General features: G+C 43.9%; 1 long non-coding RNA gene across 1 annotated transcript; it reads right to left on the reverse strand.

The window, feature by feature from the left end:
• Nucleotides 1-222: 222 nt before the first annotated feature.
• LOC144770229 (uncharacterized) lies at nucleotides 223-21,274 on the reverse strand. The gene is made up of 4 exons (XR_013598834.1): nucleotides 21,057-21,274; nucleotides 11,935-11,964; nucleotides 1,838-1,968; nucleotides 223-1,066 (listed from the first exon to the last, which is right to left on the reverse strand). It is a non-coding gene; the product is annotated as an uncharacterized LOC144770229 (long non-coding RNA).
• Between the last annotated feature and the right edge of the window lie 3,119 nt (nucleotides 21,275-24,393).

Consider the following 24,393-nt stretch of genomic DNA (forward strand, 5'->3'; position numbering starts at 1 on the left):
CAACTTCCTGCCTATCAGAATTTTTTTTCACTTTTAGGACTTATACCTATACACCATGACTTACCAAATCCTTGTCACCTGTACTCTCAGTCCTAAGGATAAAGGGAGTTAGAATAATAGGTAGCGATTTGACATTTATCTTTATGGTAATAACCACAGACTCAGGTGAAGTTTAAATACTTTATCTATGCAATATTCTATGAGACAGAGGCCACAATAAAGTGATCAGAAACTTTGCAAGTAAGATATAACTATTCAAACATAAATCTTGCAGGACTTGATGAAGATGCCTTTAAACATTGGTACCTGGGAAGGGTGAGAAAGGGAAACGGCACAAGGACATACCACATGGATTATATTTACCTAGAATGGTGTGCAGACCAACCCTGACCACGGGCTGGGACAAAGATGTAGGCTCCTGACTAATCAGGTGCCAACAGGACAGGACAGGTGCAGAACAGTACAGGTAACCTCCGCTAAGTGCAACGCCAGCGTTCCACCCCTCTCTACGGCAATTTCTCAGACCCCGACTCTTCCTCAGCAAACTCTCGATTCTTCTGTCAGAGTGCTCGACCAACACTCTGCTTTCGATTCTCCTTCAGCATATGTTGGGTCAGTGACAGGTCTGTGACAAGTCAGACAAAATAACTAACTAAACCTACCTTAGTTATACCATTTCAGTGTGTGTACCACCCCCTTAATGTTGCAAATTCTATGTGTTCCCTTCATTTGATTGTCAGAAAGACGGGGAGAGGTCATCACCCCATACTAGGATGAGATCATTTCAATTCAATATAGTTGATCAATGCTTCCGCCCATAATTTACTTTCCCATGCTTTTATTCGACCCAGCAATATTTGTTTCAAATCATATACATTATATTTAATACAGTTCATATTTCTTCCTCTTGTGGGGTCAGACGGTCAGTTTCCCACGAATATTGCGAATAAGTCAGGGCTTTGGCAGCTTGTCAATGTCAGCGGCTTCAAGGTTCATGGTGTGTTAGTGCGCATGTACAGCAGATTCAAGATGGAGGTTTGCGGCACCCTTCAGGCCCAAATATGAGCTAATAACAAAGTCAAAGAGAGACATATTAGAATACAAAAATAAATGAATGCACTGTATACCTCTTAATTCTTCTCTAACCCCATTACTATATTTTAACTATAGCATTAATGGTCAAGCTGAACACACAAGATTTAGTTCAAGCAGTGCGGATGCGTTGACATGTGAAGTCTGAAGTGGCCATCTTTGACACTAATACGCAGCTGCAAAGAATTCCCACCAAAAGCGAAAGAAACGTCACACCACGTAGATGTGGCAGACGCTTGCACAGAAAAGTTCCCGCGTTTTCAGCGCCCATTTTAGGACACTCGGGTTACTGTTAGTAAAAGCACATAGTCAAGCTTCCCCTTGATACTAAAAATTTGTGAAATGCAATTATTAGTAAAACAAAACATATTGATTAATAAGTTACATGTTATTTCGAGAGGATGGAATACAAGCAAGTTTCTGTACTTATGAAACCTTGCTCCATCACTACACGTCAGCCAGGCTATCTTGAATCTATTGGCAAAGTGAACAAGGGACCCACGTCCCAATTTCAGCGCTCGGTCCATCATCACCTTCTGTGTGCTTTCTTCACAAAACATATGCATGAACAAAAGAATGAAGAAGAAACAATCCATGAAAGAAACAATCCAAATGGAATGAGATGTCAGGAAGAACAGAAATCAAAGATAAAGGATACAAAGATGAAGGAGAGAAAAGAGAATAAGTGAAATGAAATATAGAGAGTCCATTACATGTCAAATGAGTGACTACTGAAATAGCATACCTTAATCAAAAAAGGAAATGGGGTTGATGGCAATACAGAATGTAAATGGCATATCCAGGGAGCAAAAGGCATCAATGGCAGGGTAGACTGACATATATTTGAGGAGAGGATGACAAAAACAAGAACCACTCCTGAAAGTAATAAAAAGAAAAAAGTTAATATACAACAATAATATTTTGAGAACAGATAATAATGGCATGAAGTATTCAGTTGAAGCTTAAAAGAAAGTAAATAAAACTACCATGCTATACTCTATATTAAGCACAGGTATTAACATTTAGAAAGTCCAGCAGTATCATGGTATCAATTGTGTGAGCTTCTAGAAATTTCCAGAGACTTACATGCTCATCATGACTAGTCACTTTGAATGAGCATGGATAATAGCATGAGTAAGCTATAATGAGCTCCTAAGGAGTGAAGAGCAGGAGGAAGGTCAAGGAACTCCTTCAGACCATTAGCAGTAGCATTAGAAACATCTACTGTGATGAAGACCTTTCTTCCTGACCAGAGTAATTGCTGTTTCTATTTTGCTCCTTAACATAAGAGGGAGGGAGAGGGAGTAGTGGATTCTGTCTCCCCTAGCGAGTATCATAAACAAAATGGAATCCACAAGGTGGAAGGTGGTTGTTACCACAATGGTGGGGAGCAACCAATGTTGTTAAAATACCCCTCACACACCAACAGGCCCCTTGGTGTCATGCTTCATCATCGGGGTCTTCGCAAACCTCTACGGGATGCGGCGTGCTACGACTTCACGACTACGCAGGAGCACTTTAAAGGTGAACTATGTGTTTGGTGTGTGTGGGTAAACAATGTGAGTGGTGAGGTGAAGATGAAAAAATTAAAAAATACCTGGCACGTGAGTACTGAAAAAATTTTTTATTAAGTCTCCGGCTGGTATTGTTAAAAGAGTGCTGGGATGGTTGTGGTCTACTAATTAGGGTAACCCAACCATGTCAGTGCGTCGACATGTTTCGGAGTTTGAAGAACTCCTTCTTCAGGACGAGGATGTGCACTACTTATCCCCACCTTACTCACATGTGTGTAGATTTAAAAGTGTGCTCTACAAAAATTAGAAAAGGTGAAAATGTACCTATCTATGTTTAAAGTAAGGTCCGTTGCGCCCAATTGGCGATTAAAGACACCTGTAAACAGAAAAATCAAGTAAAAAACAGGATAATACATGTTTTCCAATCTCATGCTGTGTAAATGCACAGGAGGGTAACAAGGAACAAAAGTGAAGGTCCAGGAACCCTGAAAAAAGAAAAAGAAACAAAAAACGAATAACACATGAACTGAGACACACATTCAAGCATAGTATCTGATAGGCCCTCTAAGGGTATAGTTCCTGACACAGATGTGTAGCTTACTTATGAAAAGAGGTTACATGGCCTCATGAGCCACAGCGTGTTGGGGGGTCCGTTCTACCCGATATGGCAACCTGTGAGGTATTCAAGGAAATGGATCAGAATGATGTAAACCCTCGTTTTTGATGAAAGTTTTTACACACCACATCCACACATTCAGACACACTCACGGTTACTCTCAGGGCTGTCTGGCTTCCTCCCCCTTCACGCGGCTCCGACGAGTGAATTGTGAGGTAAAGGGCGGGCTTTTTATAGTCTAGATGAATTCAATTAGCCACTAATTGAAATCGGAATAAGCCCATGAATGTACATTGCCTTTAGTCTCCTTGCCGCTTCTGCGCGCATCGGGGAAAGTATTGCCGTGTAACCGCGCATGTGCGGTAGAGCAGTGAAGGCCGGCCGCGCATGCGCGGCCTCTTGGTATGTGAATGACAGCATTTGGGCAGTGTAATTCGCTTCGTGCATGCGCGAAGGGATGCCGTGTCTGTCTTAGAAGATGTCGGAGGGATTATTTGTTAAATTTGCAGAGATGTCTTCGGACTAGATAGGGGGATAGTGACACCCTTCATAAAACGCCTGATAATTCAAGGAAATGGGCAAAACTTGATATATTGAGAAAGGCTTTTAGAACTACTGTCAAAAAAACTATCAGCCTGGAGCAGCGCAAAGACAGTGTCAGCCAAATCAGATGGAACTGTAAAATCCATAACACATAATTTCAAGACTTATGATCTTAGAAGCCCTTTGAGGAATTGATGCAGTTAATGCTTGAAGATATGGTTAATACAATAAAGAATGTTGGTCAGGATATTCACCTAAGTAATGAATTATGGGAAAAACAGGCTCATGCATAATACATAATTACATGAGTTATGATCTCAGAAGCCCATTGAGGTGTAGGTGCAGTTATTACTAGCAGATGTGGTTTATACAGCACGGTCACCTAAGTAACGAGTTTTGGGAAAAATAGGCTCATGCAGTTGGATACAGTGGTTAATAGGTTACTGAAGTAGGTGGCTGTTAGTTCCTAGGCGTACCTGGCATGTCTCGTGGGTTTCTTAGCGTAATTGGCTCCATGGAATGGAGTCGTTCAACCCCGTTACGTCTGAGCCCAGACGAAACACCCATCTTTGTTCTTTCTCAAATAAGCCTCTTTCTGATGGTAACTGCTCAATACCAGTCCAATGTATGTCATTCACACAGTGCTGTGCTTCTAGAAAATGAGATGCCATTTTCGTTGTCTGTTTCTTGCACCTCACATTGCTCTTGTGTTCGTTAATTCTCGTTTTCACTGCACGTGTGGTCATTCCCACATACTCTTTACCACAAGGGCACGTAATGAGATACACCACATTACGGCTGTTGCAATTCGTGACAGCACGTTGTTCCCACTTCTCGCCATTGCTGAATTCTAGAGTCAGGCTTTTCGCGGTCAAGTGGCAGTTGTTACAATTCCCACACGGGTAGTGCCCATGTAGTCCTTTCAGCCTTGTTTGCTGTACTACATTGGTTTGCGGTCTTGTGTGGACCAGAATGTCCTTCAGGTTTCTTCCCCTCCTATGGGCAAAGATGGGTTTTTCAAGATCTAGACTCACACTGGTCAGGATGCGCCAATGTTTATTTATCAGTTTGGATACCTGGTTCGACACAGGACTGTAGGTCGTGACACAGACTGGTCTGCTTGATTCCTCTTTTGGTGGGTTGTCATCCAGAAGAGCTTCACGGTTGTTGTTCCTGGCTCTTTTCATTGCCTGGGTAATGATCTTATCTGGGTATTTCCTTTGTTGTAGTTTTTTACTCAGATCCCGAGCCTGGATTTTGTACTTCCCCACATCGCTGCAGTTTCGCCGTAGGCGAAGGAACTGCCCATATGGTAGGTTCTCTCTTAGGTGACGTGGATGAAAACTGTCGAACCTAAGGAGGCAGTTCCTTGCTGTTGGTTTGAAGTGCGTCTCCGTCTTCAGAAGGCCAGCTTCATGATAAATTTTAAGGTCTAGGAAGACCATAGACTCATTGGACATTTGATGAGTGAACTTCAGAAATTCATTTTGGTTGTTAATCCATTGCATGAAATCCACGACCGATTGGTTATTACCTTCCCATACAACCAAAACGTCATCAATATAACGTTTCCAGGATAGGATTTTACTCCTGAACGGGTTGTCTTGGTGAAGGATTTTGGTGGTCTCTAGATGGTGTACGTAGAGACCTGCCAAGCTAGGAGCAAATGTGCTCCCCATGCTGGTCCCATGGCGCTGCAAGTAGAGGGTGCCTTCATACTCAAAAAAGTTTTTGGTGAGGGCCATCGAGATGCACTCCATCACCACACCTCGTGGGGTATGGTAAAGCCATTGTTTGCTGTATAGAACTTCCTCAATGATGTTGAGGGTTTCATCGTGTGGGAGACTGGTGTACAAGCTCTCCACATCGAGGCTCAGTAAGACTTGAGAGGAAGGATTAAAAGGATGGTTTTTCAGTAATTGGAGTATGGCTTTTGTATCCTTGAGATACGTATCAGTGGCCTGTACCAATGGTCTCAGGAAAGCATCTGCGAACTTGGAGAGGGGTTCTAATATTGATGCAATGCCAGACACGATCGGGCGACCAGGGGGGTTCTCAAGATTTTTATGAACCTTGGGTATCGTATAAAAATACGGTATTCGTGGGTTCTTTTGTGTTAAGAAAAGGGCCTCTTTTTTCGTAAGCCAATCATGGCTTAGAGCTTCTTCAGTCATTGATCCTACTCTGATTCGTATGGACTCTGTGGGGTCCTCTTCCAGAACCTGATAGTTCCTTCTGTCTGCGAGGAGTCTCCTGCATTCTTGATCGTACGCCGTAGTTGTCTGAATCACAACGGCCCCGCCCTTGTCCGCGGGTTTTATGATGATTAATTTGTTTTGTGATAATTCCCTCACAGCTTCGTTCTCTACTCTGCTCATGTTCTGAAAGACCCTAGAGTCTGTATCCACTTTGCCTAACTCTGACATCACGGCTTTTTCAAAAGCTAAAACTTCCACTGGAAGCAGGTTATCCTGTGGTGTAAAGGAAGATTTTGGTTTCAAACCTGTGTCGGATGTCTCGACTCTGGGTGCTTGATTGTGGAAAAAGGCCTTTAGCTTGATGGTCCTAATGAAGTCTTGGACCTCTTTGTGTAAAAGAAAAATGTCCGGCTTATTCGTGGGTACATAGCCTAAGCCTTTGTTCAATACCTTTTCCTGTATTTCAGTTAGTGGCCAACTGCATGAGCCTATTTTTCCCAAAACTCGTTACTTAGGTGACCGTGCTGTATAAACCACATCTGCTAGTAATAACTGCACCTACACCTCAATGGGCTTCTGAGATCATAACTCATGTAATTATGTATTATGCATGAGCCTGTTTTTCCCATAATTCATTACTTAGGTGAATATCCTGACCAACATTCTTTATTGTATTAACCATATCTTCAAGCATTAACTGCATCAATTCCTCAAAGGGCTTCTAAGATCATAAGTCTTGAAATTATGTATTATGGATTTTACAGTTCCATCTGATTTGGCTGACACTGTCTTTGCGCTGCTCCAGGCTGATAGTTTTTTTGACAGTAGTTCTAAAAGCCTTTCTCAATATATCAAGTTTTGCCCATTTCCTTGAATTATCAGGCGTTTTATGAAGGGTGTCACTATCCCCCTATCTAGTCCGAAGCCATCTCTGCAAATTTAACAAATAATCCCTCCGACATCTTCTAAGACAGACACGGCATCCCTTCGCGCATGCGCGAAGCGAATTACACTGCCCAAATGCTGTCATTCACATACCAAGAGGCCGCGCATGCGCGGCCGGCCTTCACTGCTCTACCGCACATGCGCGGTTACACGGCAATACTTTCCCCGATGCGCGCAGAAGCGGCAAGGAGACTAAAGGCAATGTACATTCATGGGCTTATTCCGATTTCAATTAGTGGCTAATTGAATTCATCTAGACTATAAAAAGCCCGCCCTTTACCTCACAATTCACTTGTCGGAGCCGCGTGAAGGGGGAGGAAGCCAGACAGCCCTGAGAGTAACCGTGAGTGTGTCTGAATGTGTGGATGTGGTGTGTAAAAACTTTCATCAAAAACGAGGTTTTACATCATTCTGATCCATTTCCTTGAATACCTCACAGGTTGCCATATCGGGTAGAACGGACCCCCCAACACGCTGTGGCTCATGAGGCCATGTAACCTCTTTTCATAAGTAAGCTACACATCTGTGTCAGGAACTATACCCTTAGAGGGCCTATCAGATACTATGCTTGAATGTGTGTCTCAGTTCATGTGTTGTTCGTTTTTTGTTTCTTTTTCTTTTTTCAGGGTTCCTGGACCTTCACTTTTGTTCCTTGTTACCCTCCTGTGCATTTACACAGCATGAGATTGGAAAACATGTATTATCCTGTTTTTTACTTGATTTTTCTGTTTACAGGTGTCTTTAATCGCCAATTGGGCGCAACGGACCTTACTTTAAACATAGATAGGTACATTTTCACCTTTTCTAATTTTTGTAGAGCACACTTTTAAATCTACACACATGTGAGTAAGGTGGGGATAAGTAGTGCACATCCTCGTCCTGAAGAAGGAGTTCTTCAAACTCCGAAACATGTCGACGCACTGACATGGTTGGGTTACCCTAATTAGTAGACCACAACCATCCCAGCACTCTTTTAACAATACCAGCCGGAGACTTAATAAAAAAAATTTTCAGTACTCACGTGTCAGGTATTTTTTAATTTTTTCATCTTCACCTCACCACTCACATTGTTTACCCACACACACCAAACACATAGTTCACCTTTAAAGTGCTCCTGCGTAGTCGTGAAGTCGTAGCACGCCGCATCCCGTAGAGGTTTGCGAAGACCCCGATGATGAAGCATGACACCAAGGGGCCTGTTGGTGTGTGAGGGGTATTTTAACAACATTGGTTGCTCCCCACCATTGTGGTAACAACCACCTTCCACCTTGTGGATTCCATTTTGTTTATGTTTCTATTTTGCAGCATTGAAGAACTTTTAGGATATCAGTGAATTTCAGAAATAAGAGAATAACTCTCTTAGGCTTAGTGCGAGTAGTGGAAGATGAGCGTTGCCCAAGTCTGCGTATTCTCTGAATTTTCAATGATGTAGATGGTGGGAAATTCAGTAATTGTAGTAACCAAGAGTTGAAGAAAGACACTGGGTATTTTCCATCAATTTCTTCCGAAAGGCCGTAAATATGTAGGTGTTTGGACCTGTTTCTGTTTTCCAAATCCTCTGACTGGCACTTTAAAAGGATAATCTCCTTTCCCATTGGGGTAACTGTATTCATTTCATCTTGAATGTCACTAACTATCTGCTCTATAGAAGGAGCCCTTTCTTCAGTGGTGAACCATTTGTCATCTAAATGCTTAATGCATTTGCTAGTTTCTTCCACAAAGGGTCTTACAGCTCCTATTTAATCTAATAAAACTTTTTGAGAGATAGGTGGTGATGGCTTCTCTGGGGAAGGAGGACAGTGTTTTTGCCTTTTATTTGTAGAGGAAACAGGCTGAGTTTTCAAAGAAGTAGAGGATAAAGACAAAGATCTAGGAATGGCCAAAGGCATCATGTCACTGGGAACCTTCGAAGCCATTTTAGTATTGCAAGATGGTAACCTTGAAGGTGCAGAATTGGAGAGGAAAGAGTATGTAGACAGTTTCACTTTCCTTGTTTTGCCCATATAAATATTTGGCGGAAAAAAACCCGAATCTCTTTGAAGGTGAGCATGTTGAAAAAGAAATCTTTATGGACATAAAATTACAAAATGCACATGTGGGCTGCTGAGACAAAAGAGAGGGCGCCTCGCTTACCCCCAGGAATGTGACAGCTGAAGTCTCCTCATTACATGTTCATTGAGCTCTGAAGGGCATCAGTATAAGATAAAAAGCTCCATCGCTCTGCTTTTATGCAGCATTCTTCACCGTTTCCATGGCACACCCCAGTCTCGGGTGTTTTAATAGTAATACTTAACAGCATCTTATACGCTGTTTATGTTATTTCCCTTGTCAATCCTTTTAAATAAATAATGTAGGAAAGATTGGTAGGTTTCATTCCTCTAGCTTTGACTCATGGTTCTATTTTTTCACAAGAATCCATTGTTTCTTCTCTTCACCTTCTTCTGTTTGCGATCCTATCAGTATCACACCAAGAAATGTGGTCATTCCTCAAAATAGTTCTGCTAGCAGTTTGCTTGATAAATTCTGTCTGTAATTGTTAAACATGTATCAGAGCTTTATGATTGCCACACAATGCTTCCCAGCATTATAAAGAATTCTGGGCACAACCATTGTTCTTGAGGCAAGAGAACATGTCAGACAAACCTTCCCTCACCCTCTCGCACAACATAGCATCAAAGCCATATGGTAGGCAAAGCAATGATCCCCAACAGTACAGTAATCAACTCAAACATACCAATGTTCAAAGATACAACAGAAAACACTTGACATTCCACCAGGACACTCCCACAAACATAACTCAGCTTCGGAGCTGTGTACCATAGGTGGCAGTGCAATGCCAATAATAGCGAATACCAATGCAACATGCTTGGCAATGGACAACCATTCACCATTGAAGCATTTGTTAATGGCAAAGTCTGATAGCTCACTCACTCAGACACAAAACGCACATTAAAAAGACTTGTGCAAACATAGATACAGTACATTCTCCTTGGGTCCTCCATTTAACCTAAATACTACACTAAGCAGGCCCATTGTTACTCAGATCCGAGAACATGTACCTGACACATTTGGTGCACGGCAGAAAGTTGCTATATCAACGCTTATGACATAACAAACACCTCCCCACAACCCTTTCCCTCTAGGTGTCAATTAAGTTCCTAATTTCTATCACTGTTTAATTATTCAATATCGTGTCAATTATATAACACAACATGATTATCCCCCCTTGCAGGATGTGAAGAGGAGCCCCTTAGTCTCACGCATCTCACAGATAGTCTTTTGCCTTGGGCTGAATGAGGGCTCACTAAAGGGTTGAGGGGGCCATAAATGGTTGGGGCACACCCTCCAACGCAGGGGCTGCAGGGGCCTGTGTTGCACCTGTGTACTGGGTTCAGAAGCGTATATTCTTTTACAATACTGAAATAAAAATATCTCATTGATTCAGCTTTTAACTAGATTATTATTTGCAACTTGTACAGCTAGCTCCCCTGCTGTTATGTGTGGGAGTGTTAGTTGTACATTGCTGACAAGCACATTTGAGAATAAATAGGCAATTAACATTTTATTTGAATTACTTATCCTAAGAAAACACGATGTACCTTGGGAAGGAAACAGAGTTTAATATTGAAAGAATTTTGAATGTAGCCAGAGACTGTAGAAGTACTGTGCTGTGTTGTGCTCAGTGCTTAATTTGAACGGTGGTTGCAGGTGGGGCCCATTTGCACTACTTTTTGGGGACCGGCACTTATTTTTCCTCATTAGACTTTGACCCAGAGCATGAGAGTTAAAAACACACAAGGGGGAAGGAAGGAAGGAGGAAGAGAAATACTTAAAAACCTTGGTAAAGGCAACTAGCATTGGCAAGGCCAATAGGTTTCAGCAATCTGAGAGCAATTAGTGTTGCCAATGACAATGTCTTGTAGCCATGTGTAATGGAGTGCAGTAGATGTATGTGGTGCGGGGTGGAATTATGTGGGTTGGATTGGAATTGCTTGTTGTGGAATTTTGTGGTGTTGAGTGGAGTTATGTGTAGTGGAATTATGTGCCATGGTGTGCAGTGGAAATGTGTGGATAGTAATGTTGTGGTATTGAGTGTACTGGAATTATGTGGAGTGGTATTATGTATCATTTGTGAGTGATGATGTAGCTAGCAAATGGAAAGCCTGTGGGTGTGCTGAAGGTCACAGATTGAACACTACACATCTCTTCGAGACAGCGCATGCACTGTCTAGCTGAGATCTAGAATGGGGAATTGTGGTACAGTGCTTTCAATATCAATCTAAACTACACTCCAAATTCTTGTCTCAAAAGGTGACCAGTGTTGGTGATACCTCACTAATGGCGCGATTGTTCAAGACTTCTGCATCAGATAGATGAAAATGTTAACTCCACAAACGCCAGCAGATAGAAAAAAAATTCTGCAGTCCTATTCAATTCTCATCACATTTTTCATGCATGTGCAACTTTCTGCAGACAGTCTAGTATGTTCATAGATTGATAACTGGGTCATACAAATACTGCAATCAGAGCTGACTCGATGAGCCACGAGTTACATATGAATTCAGTGCTTAATTTGAGCCTATGGTTTTCGTTGCTTGGCACAAGCACTTAATTGTGAACACTGGCATTTATCACAGTCCGGCGGTCAATGTAATTTAGAGATTAGTAGAACAACAGCCGTTTATTAAGGCAATATACATTTAGAGCGATTAATTACCACCTCCTAAGCATAGCTTTGGGGGCCTGGAGTAGTATGAATTATCACACTTGTAGGTGTGTTATGGGTAGGTATTGTAATTAGCAGCGATGGCAGGTGCAATAGGTGATTAAAGCTGCAGTGGCTCTCGGCGAGTGCACTGGCACATATTTTATTACAAATTAAGCCCTGTATGAATTATATGGCAAAAAACTACATAGTGTAGTGGAATTTGCAACATATCCAACAATCAAACATGTATACCAAACAGACAGGAACAAAACATCAACATAGGGTTTGCTTTATAAGGAAGACAGAATATCATGTTACCTTCCCGGTTATCCTTGGTACTGCAGACCACTGGATAGTAAAAGGCAGTTGGAGAGAAAAGAAATTGAGTCAGGTTGCGTTTAGTAAAAATCCTTATATGCAAATACCATGTGAGCATCGCGCATTCGCATTTATCAGAATCTATTAGTATGTGGAAACTGTTAGCTTTATTTCGCAATATCTACGTGGCTGTTACTTTTATGCACAAAAATACTCTGTTCAGCTCCATCTATGTCCCCTTCTCTCAACTGGCCCACAGAACTGGCGCTCATTCTTTCTGCGTGGCTTTCAAAGATGAGTCTGTGATGCCAGATACAGAGGGCAAGATAGACTAAGTTGTGAAATGATAACCCATAAAGTCTGGTGTAACGTCTGTCTGCTTTAAAATGACTGTGTGATTTATTGACTGTCACCAAGGGGTGAGGGCGTCGGGCTATGAGGGAGGAGTGTTGGATTGAGGAGGGTAAGATTGGCTTATATTCTGAAGGGAATGCCGGTCTAAAGTTTTTCTTTTTAGTGCTTAAAGACAATACAAGCATTGGCATAGCCAATAGATCTCGCCTTTGGGACCTTATAAGAACACTGTGAGACCGAGAGTATGGACAGAGGACAGTAAAGACATGGGTTTGGGAGAGGAGACCGGATAGGAAAGTTCAGAGTTCAAGCAGAAATGGTTCAGCGTTAAAACACAAGAGAAAAGAGAAACAAAGCAGGAACAGGGAAGAAAGGGATACAAATGTTAAGACACGGGGTCAGGGGGCGTGGAGCACGGTTTCGGCACATAGGACCATCGGAGCAGCCCCCGCCAGAGCGCACCGGGACCGGCCAGCAGCAACCCCAGGTAGGCAGCCTGGCACCCTGCTGGCACCATGGAGCTGGTAGAACCGGGCACACGTGGGGAGGGGCACATGAGGCACACAAACCGAGGCTCGCGGGACATGGACATCCAGGACAGGTAAATGGAACAGAGGAACACGGAACATGGGGGGTACATGGGGGTACATGGGATGGGGGTACACGGGAGAGTCACACAGGACATGGGCATACGGGACAGACAAGTGGGGGAACAGGAGCACCAGGGGCTGAAACAGTGGGTCAGGGTCAAGGGGACTGATCAACAGTCAACGGAGGCAAAGGGAACAGAGAGACACGTAGCACTGATGCAGGGGGCACCTGTGCAGGGGCAAGAGGGACTGACACCCTCGAAGCAGGGAAATGAGACAGGCGCACAGGTGACAGGGGTATATCACACAGCAGCATTAAGAAGGTTGCATCATTTCAGGCCTCCAAAAGCAAAGACAACTTTGATGGCCTGGTGTGATAAATATGGACAGATCCAGGCAAAGGGGCAAAATGAAGTACCTGAATAGATGAGGAGACAACAATATTTCCAATGGAGGAACCGCTTCTCTGACACCCCACAACTTTTTGGGGTTGATCGCAACGCTTTCCCACTCTGAAATTGGACACATTATGAAAATTTTTTGGGCAGGACGTGGGATTCGTAAATGTTTGAAATAACCCCAAACATGTAAGTGTGTGGGTGTTCACAAACGTTGAGGGATTTACCACCCTGGAACGCAGTATGGGAGGTTTTCACACAGAATCTCTATGAATAGGAAACAGAAATAGTGGTAAATTTACACTCCCTAAAAGGCTTGTACTGATGTCAGATACACACGCGCAAACAGAATTGAGAAAGAGCAGCAAAAAGGAAAGCTCCCATCCATACCGTTTCAGCAGTCGGATAACGTCTGCCCCAGGTTAGAGTTTGCTGCAGACCAAAGTGAGTGAGCAGTATTATAACATAAGCGGCCGCGAAAGTTAAAGCGACCGCGCTAATTAGACAAGAAATGTCAGGAATGCAGCTGGCATCCGGCCGCGCTGCTGCTCGCTCCCGAGCTCCCTAAGCCTGGGGAGTTAAAGTTTAGAGAGAAGGCAGGAAATGCACCCGCCTTTGGCCAATTGTGGGCTTTCAATTTGGAAAGCCACACGCAATGGCCAATCACGACAGCTTTTCAGCAAACTCGTACATGTAGCTTTTTTTAGCAACACACACAAGTTTACTGGAAAGCTGAAGTGATTCCAAGAGGTCATGTTCTAGGGCAGCGCATGCGCGCTGTGCTAGGCTCGACCTAAAAGAGGATTAAAACTAAAATGGCTGAGTGATACTTAGTGTACTGCAGTACCTTGATGTTGGAGGTTCAGGATGGGTGGTGTTACGGCCAGAGCTGCTGACTATAGTGCTGAGAAACAGGGTTTGAGTTTTGGCATCAACACAACATCCTATGTCCTTAAACAAATCACTTAATCTCCCTCTTCCTCCAAAAAGAACGTGTCCTTGTGTAAAGTAACTAGTGCTCACATAAAGTGCTCTAATACATTCGGGTGTTGTTCGACCTATACAAAACTGCATTTTTGAAAAAAAGACATACTTAGTGTATCGCAGTACCATGACCTGAGCCCTTGCAGTTGGATGTTCACAACAGGTGGATTTATGGCCAGAGCTGCTTACTATGGTGCTGAGAAATAGGGTTTGAGTTTCAGCATCAGCACAAAATCCTGTGATCTTGGACAAACCACTAAGGGCCACTATTATGAGTTTGGTGGTTCAATGGACTGCCAAAGCAACAGTGGCGGTGTGGCTACCTCCGACCAGGTGCTCCGCCCGCCCTATTACAAGTAGGTCAGTCGGAGTGCCATGGGACTGCTGCTGTCACCAGCAATCCAGGATCTCTGGTGATCTTGCAGCGGTCTGAGGCCCCTAATATGCTGGTGGTGCCACAGCGACACAACCAAGCATTTTAGGAGTTTCTCCACCGCACAAATCACAAAAAGTATTAAAGTTAATATGTCCAAATTGTTTTAGGTGTATATGTTCATTGTTGTATTGTATTGTAATGGCTATACTTTGTTGTGTGATATATTTGAGAGCATATGATAGCTTGCATGACTGACATTTGTCCCTGGGACATTTGCTAAAGAGAAACATACCAAACACTGGAGTGAAAGGGACTACCTGGTCATTGGAGGGTTATTCTCTCAAGAGCAACATCTGCTTGCAGCACAGCCTGAGAAGGCACTCATTGAATGTGCTACAGAACAGAAACTGATTCAAGAACTGCACCATGAATAGGGGCCACTGGTCATGTACAGACTATAGCTACACTGCTCTAGGCCACCAGCAAATCAGACCTCTGGTGCTAAAGTCTCCACAAAGACCTCAAGGGGGTCTGCCTGCACCACTGAACATCTATGCTTGCTACTTCATCGAGCTGAAAATGGCTCACCCTTATTGACTTCAGTGTGATTATCCTCCCAACAAACCAACATCACAATCTTTAGAGTACATGGTGACAAAAAAGGTGTAAGATAACATAACCAGATTGGATAGGTGCCCTTGGGGTAAATCAGGTAGTGCTGGGTGTGTAATGAGTGGAAACACAGACAGTGGTCTCATAACGTGCTCAGAATGGAGTATGGTCGGACTTGTCGTAGTTTTGGAACCCAACCTTTTACAATAGTTAACCTTAGAGCTCCGAAAGAACGCAAAGGAGAGACAAAAAGAGCTCTATAAATGCATGATTAATAATAAAGAAATTATTCTATGAGGAGGGGTGCTTTTTATGACTGATAGAAAATGAGACTTGTATATTAATGTTTTGCGTTAATAACTTCCACCTGATATCAGGGGTACAATTACATGCTGTTGTCCACTAATTTATTCACAATACAATAATAATAATAATGCTTTTAATATAATATTAATGCATTACAAATAGATTTCTTACAGATCTATTTTGTTGCTCTCTTTTAACCCTTCTGGTGTCTAATATTGCAGTCTTATTTATTTTTATTATCTCATTTCGCACACTATCTTTTCTTTTACCACCTTTGAATTGTGCTATGTTGTGACCTGCATACCCATCAACTCCTGTAAGCTTTCAGTTCAGCCAATGTACCAAGCCAGTAAAAATGTTCTGTCTTATATAGCTAGGAAAAGCTTGATATATGGTGGTTCAGCAGAATGACATGTCATGATGAACTTTAAGTCAATAATTCTATGTACCACTCAAACCTTGCCCCTCATTTTTCCTGCAGACCCCATTAACACTATTGAATGGGAGATGGTGTTCTTTATTTGGCTAAATAAAACAATTAGGTAGCTAGCGCCACACGTTATAAGCCAATCTATAATCGTGCACTGGATTTCTCTAATGTGGTGCTCTCCAATGAGAAACTTTGATTACGTATAGAACAGAACATTATACAATACCTTTACCTTGTCTGCTGTGACTGCCTCCAGACATCGTAGACAGACACAGCCTCTTCTTCACCTTACAAAAATGACACTCCAATACTGGAATAAAGTGGTTCCTAGTGGAAATATAGTGCAGCCCTTCATTCCCACGAGGTGTTGTGGGTAGGCACGTGCTCAGCCTCCAAGTTTAGGGGGCCTTTACAAAAGGGGAATCTTGAAATTGATTCTTCAATTAAAACCTTTCAGTTTTAAAGGTCGGGCAGTTAACGCTTGTTGCGGCTTCTGCACTGGGCTAGTTCCATATATATAGAGGTAAACGTTTTAGAGGGAGATTTAATCTGTATAAAGTGATGGGACAAACATACACAAACCGTAAACACGCCTACAGAACCCCAGATGAAACAGAGATTACGATTGGGCCAGAGCTGCCACCTCATCAGTATGTCTTCACAACACAGAGGACGCTTACACCTCCCTCCTGCAGTGGTCTTCGCTCTGGTCAGGTAACAGAGACACTTGGGACCCTGGATTGTGCGGAAAGGGGTGTAGGGTGTAGGCCTGGGCGGTAAATTCCATTCCGCTTGCGGAATTTGGGTAATTTCGCGTTCTGCGGAGAACGCAAAATTGCCCATAATTCTGCGTTCCGTGACATTGTGAAATTTTTGCTTATTCGCGTTCTCAAAAGTGTGTTCGCAAGATATTTCCCCTCGAGCACGCAAACAGCGATTGTAAACAGTAAAAAAGGACCGCGAACAAGCAATTCAGCGTGTTCGCGGAATCTCTGCGTGTTTGCGGACATTTTTTACCGTTTCACGGAGATTTGCATAACGCGATTCCGCAAATTCCGCCCACCCCTAGTAGGGAGACAGAGAGCGTGTTCTACACATGGGCGATGTGCACTTATATTGGGACTTGTATGTAAGATATGCTATCTCATATCAAACGGGTTACAGGAGCTACTTGGTAACTTACAAGTGGGCAAGCAATGTGTGTCTGCTGACTGCTGTGACCGGAAACTTGATTTCATACATGTTACTTGCAACTCACCCCAGCTCTCCTCTCTGTAGTGCAACACTGAAAGTCACCTGTTCCACCCAAATCTCAATTTGGAACATCTATGCTATGGAAAAACCTACAACCTTTGTCAAAGACAAAATGAGTAAATACGATAAAGTCCGGGGTCCCTTTTCGACTAAAGTTAAAATGTCCTTGTCCACGTTTTAAATGCATCTCCGTTGTCGGATTTGTTTTTTAGATGAAGGTCTACAATTTGTACTAAGATCTCTACTGGACACGATGTTCAATGACTTTGCAGAAGAGCCTGATTCTCTATGGATATGTTTCTGTCTTGTCTTGTTTTTTCACTCAGTTGCAACTCCCACCTTTAGGGAATGCCTTACATGTACGTTACATTTTAGCAATGCTTTTTCCTCTAAAAACAAAACTTAAAATTGTTAAAACAAATGTGCAGCCTTAGGTAGAGTCAGTCATTTTCCGTCCATGCGTTGCTCTGTGAGGGGAACTTGGCTATAGTGTGTTAAACCTTTATTGTTTCTTCTAACACAACCAAGAGACATCCTGACACTGATACCCTTAAGGCCTTTAATGTTTATTTTTCAGAGATACATCGCGAGAATAACTTGCTTCATTGGAAATGTGGCAGCAAGTATTTAATATATGTTTGGGGCTTGACTGTGTTAAAGTAATATGATAAGATTAACAAAGTACCACGGGCTGTACTTCAAAATGATGTTGCAAGTCAATTTGGGCTTGGATGACTTTATGAACAAAAACCTCCTTTATATTCACTCAGGCCCGGTTCTAGCGGGTGGGCCGGAAGATGAGCCTGGCCCACCTAAACAGGAGCCTTGGCCCTCGCAGTGAGGGCTTGAAGGCAGGCGTGCGACGCACAGGTCGTGCGTGTCAGCCCAGGGAGACAGCTTCCCGGGCGCACACACACAGACAGTTTAAGATTATCGCAGCCGCACCAAAGTATTTAACAGGTCTTTAAAAGACCATTAACATGTTAACTAAGCTTTGTTTACTTTTTTCACCCCTTCATCTCTGCATGGTGAAAGGGGACAAATCCTTTCTTTGACAACGGTAACCTTTGGTAACCTTTGCCTACTGTCCTGCTGCATTGATATTTCTTTTTCTATGCAGTGCAGGGGAAAAGTGGTCTGTTTATTCCTAGTCACCCCTGACCCCTGCAGCTGCTTATTGCATAAGGCTGTGACACAAAGTATGACTAATGGAGTAGGTAAGAGAATGTGTTACAAAAAAAATTCTTTTTAAAATCTGCACAGGCCCAGCAGGACACATACTTCGTATGTGCTTCATTTAAACAGTTTTTATCATTTCATCATAGCCGATGCTGGTCAACAATAAAACAATACAAAATGGCAATGCCCAGATAAAGTTGGTGATTAATGATCCTGCTTTAGAGCAATCGTTTGTCTGTTAGTATTTTTTAAATGCAAACGCACTGTATTTTATGTGGATAGCTCAGTGGGTTACTGCCTTTGTCACAGAGATCCTTGTGTTACTTCAGAAGTTACAATCCTAAAAAAGGCAGTGAACAATGAACTCCCACCAAAGAGCTGTAAACAAACATGAATGGTATAATTAGAACTTCGCTTTTTTTGTTTTGTGATATAGTTAGAACTTCCCTAGTCTTTTCATTATTCTAATGTTGCTAAAATGAGTATGTTTGGGCAGATATACATTTTTATCAGTAAAGCTGACCCCCATGGAATACTCTTTAAATCCTAAGGTTGTGTTTCCCCAGACCAAACCCTCTTAAAATATACTACCCACCAGAATGGATGACCTATGATTCCTACACCTTGTAATCCTCATTGGCTTATGTGACATTCCCTGTAGACTGATTTACATACTTGCATGATTCATTGTCTCTGTAAGTGTGTGCGTGGTGTAAAGTACTGACACACACTACATTGATATGAGCAGCGTTATACAACAAATTAAATGCATATGAGAGAGGGGATATGTAAACATGAGGGGCGCTGGTGGAGGGTGCCAGTGAGGGAATCCGAGGAGGAGGTAGTGGGAGGGGCTATGGAGCGATGAGAGGCACTGTTGGAGGATGACAGTGAGGGAATCCAAGGAAGAGGTCATGGGGTGGAGGGGGAAGCTAGGGAGAGATGAGGGGCATTGGTAGAGGGTGGTAGTGAGGGAGTCTAAGGAGGAGGTCATGAGGGGGATGGGCTACAGAGAGATGAGGGGCGCTGGTGGAGGGTGGCAGTGAGGGAATCCGATGGGGTGGAGGGGGAGCTAGGGAGAGATGAGGGGCACCGGTGGATGGTGGTATTGAGGGAGTCTGATGAGGAGGTCATGAGGGGGAGGGGCTACAGAGAGACGAGGGGCACTGGGGGAGGGTGGCAGTGAGGGAATCCGAGGAGGAGGTCATAAAGGGGAGGGGCTATGGGGAGATGAGGGGCACTTGTGGCGTGTGGCAGTGAGGGAATCCGAGGAAAAGGTCAATAGGGGGGACATGGATGGATGAGGTACACTGTTGGAAGGTGGTAGTAAAGGTATTTATGGAGAAAGAGGTTTTTGGTGCAGCGCCAAAAAAGACTTTTGCATCAGCGCTGAAGCCGGCCCGGTCATGGACTTTCTGTTTTTGTTTATTTAATTAGCAGTCGGGCCATAAGGGCCACTGTGGAGCATACTTTAAAGTGCGTGCTAATTATATTTATTGCTCTATTCAATGTTTTAAGTATGAAGGGGATTTTACTAATGTTTTTACCAGGAGATGGTGCCTGACATGGGGCGGGGCCCAAGGTCATCTGTGAGATAAGGTGCACTGGAGAGGAATAGTGGCTAATCAAGCTTGTAAGGGAGTGCGTTGAATAGGACCCGTATCCTCCAGTTCTGCCCCCGCCCTCCACATGATTACCCAAACAATGTTCCCCACATTTGCAATAACCAAAGATTCATGTGGGGTAAAAAAGGCCATGTTACTTGAAAGATGGCTTCTCCTGTTCGCGGTGGCGCCAACGACGGGGGCCTGTGCAGTCCTGAAGTGGTGGGGGGAACAGAGACCCGGGTCACAGGTCCTTGACCCTAAATAGGCCAAAGGTCTCCGCCCCCCGCCACTCAGGACGCGCGTCCCTGCCCCCTGACCCGGAAGTAATAGGGGCGGGCGGTCGCCGATTGGCTGCCCGGCCGTCCAACCACCACAACTGCTGGGCGGGGCCCGGAGGTGCCGGGTCCTAAGGGCGTGCCTCGTGATACTCCGCTCTTATCAGAGTCCGTGGTCAGGTGGAGGTAGTAATGAAGAGGGATTCTCCCTGAAGGCTCACACAGAGGGAGCCCGAGAAGTGTCACTTGCCTGATACTCCCACCTCAGAAACCTCCTCTTCCCATCAAAGGAACATTACATAGAAAAAATACTTTTTGTGAGTAAATAACATTAAAAAGAGATTTGGAAAAGAGTGAGTTTTACTGGGCCTTGTAAGACTAAGAAGAGGTAAAGGAGGGCCCTGAAGCAGGCCTGCCTAGACATATATGCGACAAATCGAGCCCGCAGTGGCCCACCCAAATGCGTCCTTGGCCCACCCAAATAAAAATTCCTGGAGCCGGGCCTGTACTCACTCCTCCCTCCATCAATAGACCTTATTGATGACTTAAGAAAATAAAGCTTCCATTAGTGTTGTGTTAAAATATATACCATTTATAAAGTTTTCCCTATTTTTATTTGTTTCTTTTATTTTTATGAAGGAAGACATTTGTGTAATCAAGCGCATTCCACACAAGGAGCCCAGAGAGTTAGTAACTCAATCTTCACAGGTCTAACAAGTTTGAGCGCATTAAGGGTGGCTGGCTGTAGGCGCCTTACCTTCATAGGTATGAGATTCTTCATTTGTTTGAGTCTCAATCCCAGTCATGTGTGATTCAGAATGCACAGTGACATCCAGGTTGGACTACGGCAACGTCCTTTATCTGGGTGTTGATAAAGCCTCTTTACATCAGCTACAGGTCACCCAGAATGCTGCTGCTCGTCTTCTTTTTTTCGTCTGCCGAGATGCGCCTCCGCTTCTCCTCTACTCCATCAACTTCATTGGCTTGGAGTCAGTAAGCGTATTGAGTTTATTTCTATCTGTTACATGTTTCGCATCAAATGGGGCCTTTCTGTTCAGTTGTGATGGCCTCCGCAAGTACAGCCCCGGGAGACCCTGTTGGGTAGCTGCATGCTTTAAAAATGTAAAATACAAAAAACAAATATGGTGAGATTATGCTGCTGAATGGGCATTTTCAACAATACCATAACCAACCGCCTTCCATTGACCCCATAGAATAATCCTGCCAACTGAATAAAAGATCCTCCTACAGTTTTGTGTTAAAAAAACCTTATTTCCTAGGGTAACATTAAGTGTATGAAGCATACTACAATGTGGAAATTACCTTAATGATGGGTGAAGACCATCTCTCCAAGTTCAGGAGTTTGCACTGAATTTAAGAATGTGAAAGCTAGTACACAGGCTCTACATTGGGCGAATTAGAAACCTCTGCATTTAAACACTTGGTCCATCAGGAAATGGACAAATTATGGCAGGTGACGTTTAATGTGGTGAAAAGCATTGAAACCCTAATAACAAAAAGAGCATGCACTGACTAAATTGAGTACTTCTTGTAGTACTCAAGATGTATGCCTGGGTTAATCTCACTGACAGCCGGATAAGTGTTCGTACAAGAAAAGTGCAAAATGTCATGTGGTTATTTGAAAATATTGAAAGGATGTATCGCACATGTGAAATTGATGGGTACTGCAGTACATTTTGGCAAACTAATGACAAGGCGCATAAAAGGATATGACATCCAAGAGGGATAAATTGATAGTTTACACTGGTGTAATTCCTAATGAAGTGAAAATAGTTTTTTTTTATAAACTCATTTTCATTTTCTTCACAACCATCAATACAATTCGTTTCGTATCCATTACAGCAATTGAAGGCATGTTCCAATAAATTACAATTTCCACCACAGCCCCTTCACCCAAACCCAGTGGTGTAACACAAGCCCCCGCATCCCCCGTAGTGCGGGGGGCCCAAGCTGTAGGATACCCCCTCTGCACAGTAGTCAGTACTGTGAGCTCTGGTTTCATACTGGAGCAGGGGCCCCATATGTACCTTGCACGGGAGCCCCCCTCAACTTTCGTTACGCCAGTGCCCAAACTCCACAAGTCCATAGTACTCCCACCACTTGCCCCAAATCTTGGTGTGGTCATGTGAGCAGCCCCATGCTTGGTAAAGCAGCTGCTCTATTTTGGCGCACCAGTCCACTCCCCCGTTACTCGGCCAGTGTAGAGGGGTTGAGGGGAACTCCAATTGTGGGCACTGTAGGAAAGTGTCTTTTATGTCATGGTCACCCCCACTTTTTGCCTGGTATTTGATGTTATTTTGATTGGAAGTGCACTGGGTTCCTGCTAACCAGGTCCCCAGTGCCAGATCTCTTTCCCAAAACTGCAGTCGTTTTCCCCAATTCGCAATACATTTAGTACCCTCACTAAGTCCCTAGTAAATGGTACCCCTGGTGCCTAAGGCCTGAGGTACTAAAGAGGATCCCCAAGGGCTGCAGCATGAATTGTGCCCCCCCTAAGAGACCCACTACCAATCTCATGCAAACAGCCACAGCAAGCTGCATGTCTTGATGCAGACAAAAGTGAAAACACAACATGACACACATCCCTGTGTGCCATGCCCCCCTAACACTGCATGTAATATTTGTAAGTCACCCCTGCTGAGGGCCTTACAAGCCTAAGACCTTATATTACATGTGAGGACATATGTGTGCTGGTCAGCTCCATTACTGCCAGTACAAATGAACAAGAAAAACATGTGCTGGACACTGGTGAAAAAGAGCTCCCCAGCTAAATGATGGCTTTCCTGAACAGAGGCATGTTTGGTATCAAACATCTCGTATTAATAAACCCACACAAATTCCATGTCTGATTTAGTAATATATGCACACAGAGAGCACCTTAGAGGTGCCCCTGAAAACCTATCAGTCCCTGGTGCTAACTGACTAGCTTTCGTCAGCCCGCCACCAGAGACAAATGTCTGACCCCCAAAGGGTGAGGGCCTTTGTTCTCAAAGAAGGCCAGAAACCAGACCTGCTCGGGCAGGGAATGTTTTCACCTCCTCCTACAGGATGACCTGTCGATTAACATTCCAAAGCAGGGGAGCTTCAAAGCTCCTACAGCCTTTGGTGTGTGAATCAGGTTTCTCTCACAGGAGAAAAAGCTGACCCCCTCTGTCCGGAGCCATTTGACACCTGGAAAGGTGGTAGAATTGTCTAGTCAGAAAAGTGTGTCCACCCTCAGGTTAGTGCCATGCCTAAGGTGGGCTACCTGAAGTGGAAGCGACTTTTCAAAGTTAGCCATATTGGTGATGGCAAAATCAGGAATTCTCGGACAGGGCTATGACCACCTCGCCCAAAATATGGTCATATAAGGGGCATAGTGATCCCAAGGCACATTTGCTACTACCCTATACTCGCCTAATACCCCTAAATTCAATATTTAGAGGAACCCTGGCTCCAGAGAATCAGATCCTGATAACCGAGAGAAGAAGGACTGAAGATCTGCGAAACGCAAGAACTGTGGAAGAAGCACCTGACTTGCCACCAACCCTGCCAGTCTGTCTGGTGCTCCTGACGATTGTGCCATTGTCAACACATCCGGCAAGCCTGCTGTGCCCCCAAAACCCTAGAATGACTGCCAGCAATTCTGCCAAGATGCAGGAACTCCAGAGGAGCTGCGGACCTGCTTCCCTGCATCCTGCAGGCACCCCAAGAGATCTTAGAGGACTCCGGACCGCCAAATCCCAACACCGGAAAGCACCACTGCACCATGCCGCATAGCCTGAGTTGAAGTGGGACAATGGGGCCGGTGTGGTTCCCTAGCACCTTCAAAGACAAAGCCCTCACTGGGCATGCCTACTGTGGTTTTCCCAACGCCGCAGCCTCTGTTTGCAGGCCCCTCTACAGTGACTGCTCCCGGTGTTCAAAATCTGACATCTGAAGACACTTCGGCACCCATCGCCCCAGGCCCGTTGAAAAGAGGATGTCCACAGCCATTGTGAGTCCTGAGCCCCCCTTGTGACTCAGACTAACTGGTTTCCCAGACCAAGCCTGCAGCCACTTTTCGACCAGACCGATCCACATAGGATAACATT

The sequence above is a fragment of the Lissotriton helveticus genome, chromosome 1_1 (assembly GCF_964261635.1).
Source record: "Lissotriton helveticus chromosome 1_1, aLisHel1.1, whole genome shotgun sequence".
Taxonomy (NCBI): Eukaryota; Metazoa; Chordata; class Amphibia; order Caudata; family Salamandridae; genus Lissotriton; species Lissotriton helveticus.